The sequence below is a fragment of the Doryrhamphus excisus genome, chromosome 23 (assembly GCF_030265055.1).
Source record: "Doryrhamphus excisus isolate RoL2022-K1 chromosome 23, RoL_Dexc_1.0, whole genome shotgun sequence".
Lineage (NCBI taxonomy): Eukaryota > Metazoa > Chordata > Actinopteri > Syngnathiformes > Syngnathidae > Doryrhamphus > Doryrhamphus excisus.
This window is the reverse complement of record NC_080488.1, coordinates 5,570,841-5,581,908: the sequence shown is the minus strand read 5'-3', so window position 1 is coordinate 5,581,908 and position 11,068 is coordinate 5,570,841. Positions and strand designations below refer to the sequence as shown.

At 37.8% G+C, this 11,068-nt stretch overlaps 1 long non-coding RNA gene across 2 annotated transcripts; it reads right to left on the bottom strand.

The window, feature by feature from the left end:
* Window positions 1-559: 559 nt before the first annotated feature.
* On the bottom strand, window positions 560-8,343 carry LOC131110377 (uncharacterized). 2 transcript variants are annotated; one of them, XR_009120876.1, is made up of 3 exons: window positions 8,260-8,343; window positions 3,268-3,330; window positions 560-2,550 (listed from the first exon to the last, which is right to left on the bottom strand). It is a non-coding gene; the product is annotated as an uncharacterized LOC131110377 (long non-coding RNA). The 2 variants fall into 2 exon arrangements; XR_009120877.1 differs by lacking the exon at window positions 8,260-8,343 and adding an exon at window positions 7,661-7,838.
* Window positions 8,344-11,068: the final 2,725 nt, after the last annotated feature.

The window sequence follows — 11,068 nt, the reverse complement described above, 5'->3', positions numbered from 1 at the left end:
TTTATCTGTCCGTTGTGAGCGAATTTCCGATATATCCGAGGTTTACTGTATGTACCATTTATATTTAACATTTATATTTAGATCTACCGGCTTCGGTCATCATTTACTTTCTACCTGCAATGTGAAGGTAATTAGTTAAATGTGAAAAAGGGGAGCTAAATATTCCAAATATATTACCTAAAGGGCTGCACGGTGAAGGAGTGGTTAGCGTGTAGGCCACACAGCTAGGAGACCCGTGTTACGATTCCACCCTCGGCCATCTCTGTGTGGGGTCTCCATACTCCCTGTGCATGCGTGGGTTTTCTCTGGGGAATCCGGTTTCCTCCCACAAACATGCTAGGTTAATTGGCGACCCCAAATTGTCCATAGGTATGAATGTGAGTGTGAATGGTTGTTTGTCTATATGTGCCCTGTGATTGGCTGGCGACCAGTCCAGGGTGTACAGGGTGCCTCTCGCCCGAAGACAGCTGGGATAGGCTCCAGCACTCCTGTGAGTATAAGCAGTAGAAAATGAATGAATGAATTTGATTTATTGTACATTCATCCATCCATGCCGCTTATCCTCATTGAGTTACTGTACATTATACATGTAATAAATATAAAATACAAATAAAATATTATAAAATACAATTAATCATCAGTATTTAACAGAAGAATTTCATGATGTAACCCATCCAAGGTGGGGCTCGAGTTCCATTTGCAGTCCACAGCTGTTTTTTTAGGCACACTCTAAAACTATAATTTAACAAGAAAACCAAAAACACAAAAACAAAATGGAAAAATCTGCAGTAATTTAAAGTTTAAATGGTTGGAATAATGTCAAAAATATTAACAGAAAAGAAGTTATATTCTCCCAAGAAAAAAGCTGCAATTTTATGAAAATAAACTTATGATATTATGAGGAAAAATAATGTAATTGAAGTCACATGCAGTTGAAATATAAAAGAAAAAATACTTAATTTTTTGAAATAGTCATAATAATATGAGAGACAAACACAACAAAATAAGTTTGTTTTTCGAAAATTAGGTAGGAAAAAAGTTACACTGTAATATGGGAATAAAGTAAAAATATTATGGGAAATAAATCATAATATTACAAAATTGATTTCAAAGTGGACCTTGCATCCTTTCATTTTTCAGTATGTGGTGGACACCCACTATATAACCCATCATGAATATTGTTCGAGCACGTCACCTTAAAAAGAAAATATTGAAACTTGTGATCAGGGTGTACACAGAGATCGTCAACAGTACATTTACATAAACCCCCAAGTTCCCCCTTGGGCTACTGCCGTCTGTCTGTCACTTCATGTCACAGAAAAACATTCTACTGTGTTTCTGTGGCAGAGGCTGGAGACGTTTTTCTTTACCCCTCTGTGAAAATGTATTCTGACAGGCTCCCATACCTTCCCGACTAGCCATTATGTCCCAGAATGGCATTAACATTATTAACATTAACTTTTTTGCAGAAACATTTTTTTGTGGTTTGGTTTTGATTACCATTTGGTTGCCACAAGGTTACAGTTTGTATTACATTCTCTAAATGTTTTGTGTTGGTTACATGTTTAGTGCCCTCAATGCTACTCTAATGTCCCCCAATGTTGACTAATTGTTACTTTTTGGTTATCTTTTGGTAGTATTGGCAACACCCCCACAACAATTATCTTGGTATTATGAAGGTATTATGAATTATCAATGAACACAAAATGTAAATTTGGCAAGATTTCAGAGTTTACCACTACATGTAATGTGAAAAAATATGAATAACAATAGGCTGTGATTGGCTGACGACTAGTCCGGGATGTAACCCGCCTCTCGCCCGAAGTCAGCTGGCATAGGCTTGTGCATACCCGTGACCCTAGTGAGGATAAGTGGCATAGAAAATTGTAAAAAAATGGCAAAAATTGTAGAAAAATCTACTAAGTCAGACATTCCAATAATGACAGCTGCTGGTCATTCAGGAGGAGAAGCAAAGTTTTTTGTGGGCGACTTCATCATTATGTTTATTTATTTATATGTAAATTCTAGTGTCTACCATGATGTGCAGCTTGCTAGCAGCTGGAGCTGCTGTTTGAGTCTGTGTGACCGGCTGTGAGTGTGAGTGATTGTGACGGGGGTAGAAGCTCCGCAGCTGCCGCTGCTCGTTGCGGAAACAAACCACAAAAGAGACAAAAGAGAGTCGCCAAACACAACACTAGTCCTTTTAACAAAGACAAAATCGCTGGGGATTGATAAAGTCTCTGGATCAGCTCATAACATCAAAATGAAAAAAACTTGGAAAATGGTTATACTTCAAGATCGCTGATTGGCTAATTTCACTGTCAATCTTTTTGACTGATTGACTGATTGATTGATTTCGTCTCAGGCAGATCATCAATTCATCATGCAACATCCGAGCCAGCCCGCTGCCCCACAGACCCCCATAGACACTGAGCATCCGATGAGTGGGGCAAAGCCCAGCATTTATCCAATTACCGTTCAAATTCGCGCAATGGGCTTCCCTTGCAGTCTTCGAGCAATGGCCACTGCCCTCATTCTTTCCCAGCAAACCTAAAAAGAACAAGAAACCAAACATTTTAACACAAGAATTGGTTCACAAAAAAAATTATAAATCAAAAGTGATTGAAATACTTCAAATTAATTTAATAATTTTGGACATTCACCAACCAAGACATATAGAAGACAAATTTTAATTTACTGTCTGAGTGGGGCGAACTTAAGTGTTTGCCTGATGAACGTCTCAAACTACTTCGACTTCTTTCTGGACAGGTAAATTCTTCAGATAGGTTGCCAGAGTAAAAGTCAAAATGAAGCAAAGTTACACATCAAAACCTCATCAGTCAAGCTAACAGTAAACTAACACTAACTGGTCATGAAATGTTATTAAACTAGAAATGGAAAACTGAAAGCCACTGTACCTTGAAGTGGGTCCAGAGATGTGTGCATTGATGAATACGACATTTTCAATTTTTACTGTATGTGTTAGCTGGGTTTCTTTGCTCTGTCTGTCTGGTTCCTGTCTATCCTCTTTGGTGACACATCTTTTTTCAAACATTCCAGTCTATCAGGTTTGAATATGGTGATGTTGTTGAATTAATATGCTGATCATTTTTTAACACAAATACTTCCTTGCTCTGACTAAATTTCCAGCCCTTCTCAATCATGTGACATCAAGACGGAAGATCCACAATATTGTTTCGACTCCTGTTGAATCAGCGGGACCAACTGCAGTCGTGCTTGGCTGAAGTTAAAACAAAAAACTCTTACCGTCAATGGGGTGTGTTGGAATGATGTTCTGTATTCAGGAAGCTGAGGCCAGGATGTGAGGCCCTTGAGTAGAAAGATAGGCCCATTAGTTAGTGTTGACGACAACAACAGACGAGTAATTGCATTCCCCTACTGCTAATAGTTCTGGCTCATGTAGTCCCAAAGGAACACTGAATGGTGGCAAATAAATGCTTGCCATCTGTGTGAATATGGAGCCTCCTGTTTGGTGCCTTTCAGTCACACCTGCCTCTGCAAAGATTCATATTTGGCATGAATACTCTATGTGTTGCTGGGATCTAGCTGGTTGGATCACATAGTGAGTAAGCTGATGAATCATAGGTTGGAGAGGGGGTGAAGGCTCTTGCTTTACATATTGTATAGAAACATACGCATTTGTAAACACTTGCAATATGTACCACCTTGCATCATTTATGTAGTTTGAATACTTGCATGCTGTACATCTTACATAAACAAAAAAATGTCCATGGCTTGTTGATAGCAGACACATGACACACGATCCCAAAGCCAAGTTGGCTGATAAAAACACACTCTGTTCTCATTTCTATCCTGAATATACACACAACTGTAGTTTTTTGATACCATATGTCACCATTAGCTGTTAAACTCTCTGAACCTTGGTTGGCTGCTAATTGCTCTCTGCAGCACGAGCATTGCAATTGTTTGGAAATACTCCTGTTTAATTAACTGGAAAAGACATACATGGGGTCGCTACTACAGATTTGAATTATTTTGGTGCTTTCCTGACTACACATTAGGGAACACAAAATCAGAACAGTTTGCTGACGCCCTCAACTTGAACTTGGACAGGTGAAATGTACAGAGTTGGCAGCTGCTAGCAAGGCTAGCTAACCAGCTAACGGCTCAAGTTCTTATAGGTTGCCTAGCAACAAGGCCAAATGAAAAGCAACATGATACCGGTCTTGGAAATTTGGGTCAGAAACAGAGCCATACTGTCTGTTGAATGATGACGATATGATACTATATGGTGCCTTGAAATCCAGATCCACAATAGATGCAGAGTCACGGAAAGTTTCAATGTTGCATTGCACCTCGAAGAAAGAGATCAACAACAGAAAACGGTAGCAAGATCTAATACGCCTTCAAATGTAATGTGCAAATGTACACTGAATAACAGTCTGAAGAAGAGCTTCTCAGAGCTCCATGATGAGGTCACAAACTTCCATAAAACAGAGAACTTTGCAATGATATGAAAGCTTTCCAGGGTGATATCAAGGTACTACAAGATGATAAGATGATGCCTTGCATGCTTCTTAAGGAAATTCAAAATGGCTTGTGTCACACTTGGTCACATTGCCTCCACTTTATTAGGTTTTCTTCAGCTTGCCTCTATTTCGGTTTGTTTAAAGTTACTTGGCAAATTTGTCTTGTAACGTACGCAGTGCATTTCACAAGACAGCGCTATACAGACTTGTGCTACGTCAGTCACTTATGCATCAGGGGTAGCATGACAACTTTTATCTTTGAAATATATTTTTGTCTTATTCCGTGAAGTCATCAGGGAGCTTTTTCAAATCAACTTCTTTTCTAAATATTTTTTGGCCTACTTGTAAGATGTCAGTTTCAGGATACTGCATATTAATTTTTGCACTAATATGTCATTAGTGGGGCTGCACGGTCGCAAGTGGTTAGCGCACAGGCCACACAGCTATGGTTTGATTCCCCGCTCAGGCATCTCTGTTTGGAGTTTGCATGTTCTCCCCGTGCGTGTGTGGGTTTTCTCCGGGTACTCCGGTTTTCTCCCACATTCCAAAAACATGCTAGGTTAATTGGCGACTCCAAATTGTCCATAGGTATGAATGCGAGTGTGAATGGTTGTTTGTCTATACTGTATGTGCCCTGTGATTGGCTGGCGACCAGTCCAGGGTGTACCCCGACTCTCACCCAAAGACAGCTGGGATAGGCTCCAGCATACATGTGACCCTTGTGAGGATAAGCGGTATAGAAAATGAATGAATGGTAAATTACTGGGAAGTAAAATGAGCTACCTGCTAGTTTTAATAATTTTTCCTTATAAACCAAATATTATTTTATGTTTGACAAGCCTTTCTTTCATTTAAAATGGATTTAGGATTATTTCAAGGCGTCAACTAGTTTGAGCATATAACGTATTTTCCGCACTGTCTTTAATTTTCTCAAAAATTGATGATGCGCCTTTTAATGTGGTGCGCCTTATGTGTGTCCCAAAATCAGTAAAATTGCTGTTGTTCTACTTGGGTCAGCGGTCTGCTTGAGTGGGAGTATACCATTTCCTGCTGCCACAGGGACATAATACTAAGCTGACAGTGTTAAACCAATCAGAGAAGTACATGTAATACGCACAGCACGAATCGTAACGGCTGCCATGCCTGTGAAAGCCAAGTGAAGTGAATTGAGACCTTGCACAGTGACATTGCACCCAGTGAAACTACGGTATATTATATATATTATGTCTTTCCAGATTAAAGGTCCTGATTATTTTTAAGTCTAAAAAGTCTAAGATTTCAGTCCTTCATGTTTGTAGAAATCTTAATTTAAGAAAGCTTAATTTAAGATTGATCTCCAAGTACAAATTACTTGCTGCATGGACAGATAATTTTACGAGTTTCAAGTATTTCTTTTTCCCCAAATCTAGTCTTTTTATTTTATATTTGACCAACTCTTTTTTGCAGTGTACATGATATAGTGTAATAATAATAAATATAGCGACTTCTAATAAATATAGCAATCAATCATTGTGAATATCAATTCATGTTGATGTAACCCCCACCATTTCCGGTTAAACCACGCCCACTTCTGGTTTATGTCACTCCCACACAGATACAGATCATTTAGATGGGTGAAGAGACACAGAGAGTGGTGTACTCGCTCATCCCTCAGTGGGCATAAGTCTTTGCTGCGTCTTGATCCACCTCTAACATTGCTTACTATTTAATGGTGTTGTGTGTTTCACTTTGTTGGTACACAGAATGGCAGTGGAATTTCCCTTGGTAGGTCAATAAAATCATCTGAATAGTATTCTGGAAGAAACACCCCACTGCTAACCCCAAACATGTCCATCACAATAACATCATCTGCCAGTAGACCAACACACACACACACACAAATATGCTTACCACACTCTGGCACACTTGCAGAGGACGAGCTCTGAACAATGCCCTACTGCATGTTATGCACAAACAAGTCATGTCACTTTTCCGGTCACAGGCTTTCTCCGTCACCAAACATTTGAATGGATGTTGATCCATAAATATTTAATTAGCTCCCCATATCCCTGAGAGGAAACTCCCAACCTTCAATATCTGACAATCAAGAGGGCATAGGAAAGATAAAAATTGCTTTAGAAGGAGCGTTAAAAGTAAATGTCAGATCATTGTTGGCATGACAAAAGATGGGCAATGCGTTCCTGCTAATGACTGAATGCATCACAGCGCAGCATGGCATTGATCTGTTGACGTACATAGCAGGAATGGAGGGAGGGATGAAGGGAGAGTGGCGGAACAAAGGGGGGAAGGAGACGGAAGGTCTGTGACACAGAAAATATGTCAGATGTCGCAAAGGATACATGGAGGAGATACGGGGAGGGCACAGAGGAAGAATGGGTGAAGACAGTGGCGGAGGATATGTAAGAGAGAAGTGATCCAAAACACGAAAGTATGCAAAGCTATATATATATATATATATATATATATATACATATATATAGCTTAAATGAGTCCCTTGCCTGGTTACTATAGAAGCAGCCAACTTACTGCATGAGTCAACTTGCAGACTGATGACTGATGCCTGCTTTGGCTGGGATGAGCTGTCCTGTCCAGAGGGCATCGTACTAATAAATACATCATTTACAAAGAAAGGGAGACAAAGTTTGCGGCTTCACTGTATCACGGTTTTTGAAAAATATATTGATTAATGACTAATGATGGTTCACAGTTAAATTGGCTTGTTATTACTCAAAAAGTGCATATTTGAGCAAAATTGATATTTCTTTACCAAAATTAAGTATTTTCAACTCCAGAAATGGCTAAATGAACTCATTCATTCATTTTCTACCGTTTATCCTCACAAGGGTGGTGACCTTTAAATGTTCGAATGTTGTATTCTTGTGTTCAACTGTGCTAGTTTCACATAATGAGTTTTGCGAATTTGATTTGAGTTTTTTCCAACGGCAGCTCATTGTGACTTCATAGTGAGCCTTGTGAGAAGACACCAGCGGCATCCTTAAATGAGCATGCCAGGTACTGAGTCGGACCAATCATAGTGGAGGCGGGTCGCGGATGGAATAAATTAAAACAGACCGTTTTTGGAACAAAAATGTTGAATGATACAAAAAAGGTGACAAAAAGAGAAGCAAAAACACAACAACCAAACACACCAGTAATGGTCCAAAAAATACTCAACACAAAATGCTGCCAGCAAAAGGGCTGATGTTACCTCCCTAAACTCGGCTCAGGGAAATACACAGTTATAGTTTCACTAGCTTTCAGATGTTCTCAACCTGAAACACAGGAAAGAACGGGAACAGTTGGTCGTCTTTCCAGCACAGCAGTTTATTTTTCTTCTCCACTCATTCCAAACGATCAGTTGCAACATAAAACATAGTGTCGGTATCATACTGTACTGTACTGTACACTTTTCTTACGGTTTTACCGCACATTCTACCAAATTAACTTAAATCACCTCCATTCTGCATATGACAAGACCCTTTTAATTTTTTTTTACAAATAAACATTAAAACATGTAGTCCCATTCTTTTGTGTATCTGATTCACTTGCATCAAATGGCTGCTCATCAATGCCTTTAGCGAGCCAGGCTTTGTTTCTCATGGCTAGGCCTGTTAGCATTAGCGAATTTACACCCAGGCTTTTTTTTTTTCCACATAAACAACTCCAAACATTACAGAGGTATCAAAAGGTACCTTCATGATTATACTACAAATCGTTGTTCACATAAAAACACTTCTTTTTCACCAACCTGAAACACAAGAAAGAACGGGAACAGTTGTTCTTCTTTCCAACACAGCAGTTCATTTTTCTTCTTCACTGCTGTGCGTGGCTTTCACAACTAACCAAGCTGCAACGCCCCCTGTGGCGTAACTGTGTAACAGCACCGAGTAGTAAACATGCTTTGCTAGAATTAACAATTTCAGGAAGATTAAATGAAAAAAACAAAGATGTCATGCAAAGAGGATACCATTGACAATATGTACAAAAAAACTGAACTGAACTTTTTTTGTAATTTCGGCCATCATTCAAAATCTGTATGTGAAACATGAAACATATATTTCTTTCCCCTTTCTGTGCATTATAACACGAGAAAACGGGTTAATATGAGATAGCTAACAATGCATGTCATTAGGATACAACTATTTCGACTATGCCTTTGTTTGATATCTATGCTGTGATCATGCATTAACACGTACAGTGATGCTAACATGTTATTATTATGTTAAACCATTTCCTTTTTCAGTTTTCTTTTTTGAGAATAGAGTTTGTGTGAACTGTGCAGAGGAAGAACAATGTATGATTTATAGAGTTATAAATCAATGCATGGCTGGGGTGCAAGAAAACCAAGCAAACTAGAGATGGAGACTGTTTTCTGGTCCATTTTAGCCGTCCATCTGCATTTTAAAACTAAATTAGACCCCTCTGAAACAATCCCAGCCAAGACAGCTTCTCAAGGTATACCTGTGCAAACACTAAGGACGTATTTAGGACTTTGTATTTAGGCAGTGTGGTTAGTGCGTTGTTGATGGACATTGATTGGCATTCATTGATTTATTGTCTCCCTCTTATCTTTCTCAGGGACAAGGGAAAGCTAGAACTTTGGTTCCTGATAATGGGGCTCCAACTCTTACCCTTACTCACACGTATTGTGTAATAAACAACAAGCTGTCACTACCTTATTGATTAATTAGATTTATTTTCAGTACGAAATGCCAGCCAGCTAAAAGCCTTTCTATACTCTGATTGGTAATTTGCTGATCTTGTGTTGTGTTCTGTGTTTTTTGGATCGATGGCAATCGTGGGTATCCGATGCTGTTGACGAGGGAACAATAACTCCCATCATCAGCCCTGACAATCTTTGGGTGAGAGATGTTAGGACATTGTTGTAAGCAAACGATAGGTAATAGTGCAAATCGTCACCTCTGTTTGGAGAAGGTCTATCTAGTTTGATGTAAATATTAGAAGTCACTTTTGATGATCCAGTTGAATGCTTTCTGCTGAAAAGTGTGGGATGTTGTCCTTGACTCAGTAAGCAAACTTCTCGTCTATGTATGGATAACGAGGGACAAAATTAATGGATTGGCAGTCAATTCACCATAATATGCTTCAATGGAAACTCGGAAAAGGCATTTGAATATTACTGTGCTTGGTGTGTTTGGAAATGGTTCCCGAACTTTTCACAGTGATGTACCCCTTCAGACATTTCACCTGAAGCCATGATAAATAAATCTGGCTGAGCAAAGGTTTGTGTGTGAGGAGGGAATGATGTCCATGTGTATGATGTGGCTCTTTGCAGTAACACAATAAAAATGTGGCTCTTGACCATAATAATAATAATAATATTAAAAAATTTATAATAATAATAATAATAATAATAATAATATATATCATTATACCAATGATATTATATATTATGATTATTATTATATAATATTAATACTACTACTACTAATAATAATTAGTATTATTAATTATAATAATTATTAATTATTATTATTAATAATGATAATTCTTATTATTAGTAGTATTATATATATATATATATATATATATATATATATATATATATATATATATATATGTATGTATGTATGTATGTATGTATGTATGTATGTATGTATATATATATATATATATATATATATATATATATATATATATATATATATATATATATATATATATATATATATATATATATATATATATATATATATATATATATATATATATATATATGTAATATAGGTATATATGTAAATGGAGCTTCACTGGCACTTTTTGGAGTCGTTTTTATAAGGCTCCATAGTGATTCCATTATGTACAGAAATACAATATCTATTTTTATCTGTTTTTCCATTTTAAAAAAAACAGGATTGTTTACAGTGGTTACACAGCTGTACAATTTTGAAGATGAGCAGTTTTCATTGTTCATTGGTAAATATCTACAGCTGTGTGTCGGTCTGACAGCATGTTAAGCCCCCATTCGATCTGTTCTTCTCCTCCTGCTTAAACTTGACAAAAGTTGGTCAAAACATGCCACTCATGTTGTGGCAGCTTTGCAAGCAAATAGCACAGACAAAACAACGAGGTGCATTCACGGACATCGGGTCATTACTTAATACCCACTGAAAACTGCTCTGTGCACATATTGAGAATCTCTAGTTTGAGATCATGATTGATTGTAGTTGTAATTCGCTTGACAACACAAATTGGATTTACCACAATTCAGAGCATTGGAAAGGCCTAAGGAGTTTTAGAGTTACACAAGCTGGGGACATTTCTAACTAGCAGCAGATCATCATCACAGTTGATGAGTACAATATTTTAATATGTAACACCTTTGTCAAGGATGAAAAGAAATGGTGTTCGGTATAAATCCAGCAACCACCAACATCCAGGCCTTCCATGACCTAAATAGTGCTTAAAGACCTGTCACCATGTTTACATTGCCATGGACTCAGCTCAACTGAAATCTGCAGTTTTTTTTCCATTGACCTCTGGTTTACAGTGTTGGAGTCAGCACATTTTATAATGTTGCCAAATTAAGGATTAAG